This window comes from Triticum aestivum, chromosome 6D, assembly GCF_018294505.1.
Source record: "Triticum aestivum cultivar Chinese Spring chromosome 6D, IWGSC CS RefSeq v2.1, whole genome shotgun sequence".
NCBI lineage: Eukaryota > Viridiplantae > Streptophyta > Magnoliopsida > Poales > Poaceae > Triticum > Triticum aestivum.
The window spans coordinates 34,688,600-34,691,964 of NC_057811.1; the positions used below are offsets into that span (position 1 = coordinate 34,688,600).

Consider the following 3,365-nt stretch of genomic DNA (forward strand, 5'->3'; position numbering starts at 1 on the left):
TCATGCTGTTATGATAAATTATGATTGCTGAGATTCGGGATTCGAAGTAACGCTGTTATGATAAATTATGTTGTTGCTTTGATGAAATATTGATTTCAAGTCATGCAAAATTATGTTGCTGCTGTGAAAAATTATTCCCTGTAGCAACTTTGTCTCATTTTTATTAGGTGACATTTACAATTCTGTAGCAAGGATATAAGGGGAGTTAGTTGCATTGTGAAGATTGGATTTTTAAAAGTTCTACACCATGTTATGTGAATATGACAAACCCTGCCCATCAAATAAAAATTTTAAACAAAGAGGATTGTCGATGGAGGAGTTTTGGGGATTCAAGGGGTTTTGAGGGGATTGGGTGGAAGGAGGGATTCACCCAATCCCCAGAAATCCCCCCACCCCCTTCACAAACCTCCCCAATCCACTTCTACCAAACAAAGCCTCACCGGTTCACCATCCCTCCTCCCTCGCGAGAGATGTTTTCGGCGGCGGCGCTGCCGCTGGACGACGATAACCTGCTCTCCGAGATCCTCTTCCGCCACTCCCCTCCTCCCTCCCTCGTGCCTCCGCAGTCTGCAAGTGTTGGCGCTGCCTCGCCTCCGATCCAGCCTTCTCCTGCCGCTTCCGCCTCCACCACCGCCGCAACCTCCCCTCCTTGGCTGCTTCCACGAAAATTATCGCGACATCTGCTTTGAACCTACTCTGGAGGCCCCCAACCATGTTCCGCCCGGGCACCTCTGCTTGCAGTTTAACTCCCACTTCCGATTACTCGGGTGCCGCCATGGCCTCGTATTAATCTTGCACCCGCCCCAGCTCCTGGTGTGGGACCCCCTCACCGGCCACTAGCCTCGCCTACCCATTCCCACGGAGTTCGATCCAACCAAGACCTTGATTAACGGGGCGGTGCTCTGCTCTGCTGCGGGAGACATCCACTTCAAGGTTGTCTTGACAGGGGCCGACGACTACGAGGTGCTCGCCTGCGTTTACTCGTCCGAGACTGGGGTGTGGGGCGATCTCATCTCCACATCAATTGCATCACGGAACTTCATGGTTGTTGACCATCGTCGCACGGTTGCTACGCAGCCTGCTGTACTGGTTGGAGATTCCCATTACTGGATGCTTAAAGGTGGTTTGGAATGTATCCTTGGCTTTGATTTGCAGAGTGAGAGCCTAACCTTTATACGGATGCCAGTGGATAGGATTCATTCCCCCTACTTCATACAGATGCGGGCAGATGATGGTGAGCTTGGTTTACTCGCCGTGACAGGCACCACCGCCCAATTATGGAAGAGGAAGGCCAATTGTGATGGTGCTGCACCATGGGGGTTGGGAGGAACTATTGAACTGAACAAGCTACTTTCTCTGGACTCAGAACAGTTCACATGGATACAAGGGGACAAGATTTGGCGTTCCTGTGTATCGGTGTCAGTAACTTCACGGTCCAGCTCGAGTCTTTGCAGTTCAAGGAGCTTTCCAACCCCATAGTGGATCGCTATTATCCATTTGAAAGTGTCTATGCTGCAGGTAATAGCATTGCCTTTACACTGCCGGTATAACAAAATCAAGTTAGTTTTTGATAAATAGTTGATGGAATGGCTTTCACATCCTTTATATGAATGAAGCTAACAATTTTAAGTAGTATCATATTAATTATTCTCTTCAACATATGGCAGTGGTGCTATGCAGTGTTCTCTCCCCATGTTTGTGTGGTAGCTTTATCTGTACTTGTTATGATCTAGTAGAGTTTTGTTTTGCTTGTGGTATCTGGTTAATTTGTGTTAGGAGTACTGCTTCTGTAGCCAAGATTGGCAACTTCGTTGTATAATAACTGAACTATACTTCGTAGTTGCCTGCCTATTGACACATGCAAGAACTGTATAAGTATAGTGCTTGTGCATATCTGCAGTGCTATTTTTCTGGAGATAATATGTAACAGTTGGTACCTAGAAGTTGAACAATGAAATTTAGCTGTAGGCTGTAGCTATGCTTTATGTGCAGTCTAATAATTTCTTTGATTTGGCCACCACTGGCTATTAATACATTATACTGAACACATGAATAAAGTGATAAGACTAAATTTTTGGGAAATGTGCTTTCACCATGAACTAGAGTCTTTATTTTTACCAATATGTTATCATCAGAAGTAGTGGTCAAGATATTGTATCTGATGCTGTCCAGTGTAAAAAAATTGACATATATTTTTGCCATTTTGGACCGAAGGGAGCATTAAGATGGTGTACAATCCCTTGCTTGAGGCTTCTACGACATGAATTTGATTAATTCAATTAGTTAGTGTCTAGCTATCTCCAGGTGCTATTACAGAACAATTAGCAGATTTGGATCTGCGAATTATTATAGTGACTTCCTTGGTTCAACAGAAGGAATTAGAAGATGAGGGGTATAGTGGAGATGAATCGGAAGATAGAAAAAGATGAATAAGTAAAGCTTTTATTATTATATGCGTGTACATTTCTAAACATTATCCCCATGAGCTAGAAACCAGATGCTTCTGTTTTTCTACTCCTTGAGCCATTCATATGTCCATCGTTATTAAGAATGTGTCAAAGATTTGGTAACTTAGTTGGTTCAGCATTTACCCTGTGGCGAAAATACTCGAGAATGTGCTAGCAGTAGAACTTGGTGCCATTACACCACAAATAACCTACTGATAATCTATGTTTCTATTGTTTTTTCCCATAACCATGCTGAGATGATTCTGCTTTGGTGTTTTGTGCAGAATTTCCTTATGGTGAACGTAGCTATTTTTTACTGTTTCAATCATAAAAAGTTGTGAGGTTGCATAGCTTCAATCTCTTTCCCGTCATTTCACGTACAAAATTGTTTGACTAATGACACTGATTGTTTCCACAGGTATCTAGAGTTGTATTCTGGTTGCTGAGATGCAGGAGTGGGCTTGTTGCTGAAGGTTCTTCCATTTTGGTAACTTCACATGGAGATTGACCATCTACATAGCGTGTACTTATCTACTTGGAAGTCAACTTGTAGGAGTTAATTTGCCAACTTCTCTCTATTAACTTATCTCTGGACACAATTAGCTAACTGGGATGATGAAGATATATTACTACCTTTTTGGTTAAGCAGTACTTACCTTGTGGCTCGTTTACCATATGGTTTCCAAGCAAGCACGTTAAAGCAAGCTTGCCTTCCTGATGATCTTTGCTTACATGTTTGTGTGCTTATGTGCATCTTTTTCACTTTTTCCATTTGTTCTCTTCTCACTGCAATAAACGGTAAGTACCATAAGGTGGTTGCCCACTGCAAAGTTAAACTTTTTTTCCATGTGGGAGAAAAATGAGTGCTACTTTCCTTAGTGGTCTGATAAATTGTTTTTTCATCAAGTTGGATTCATC

The 3,365-nt window shown here is 42.8% G+C and overlaps 1 long non-coding RNA gene across 1 annotated transcript; it reads left to right on the forward strand.

Moving 5' to 3' along the window:
- The first annotated feature begins 407 nt into the window (after positions 1 to 407).
- Positions 408 to 3,165, forward strand: LOC123140945 (uncharacterized). Its single transcript, XR_006470109.1, has 2 exons — positions 408 to 1,518; positions 2,866 to 3,165. It is a non-coding gene; the product is annotated as an uncharacterized lncRNA (long non-coding RNA).
- Positions 3,166 to 3,365: the final 200 nt, after the last annotated feature.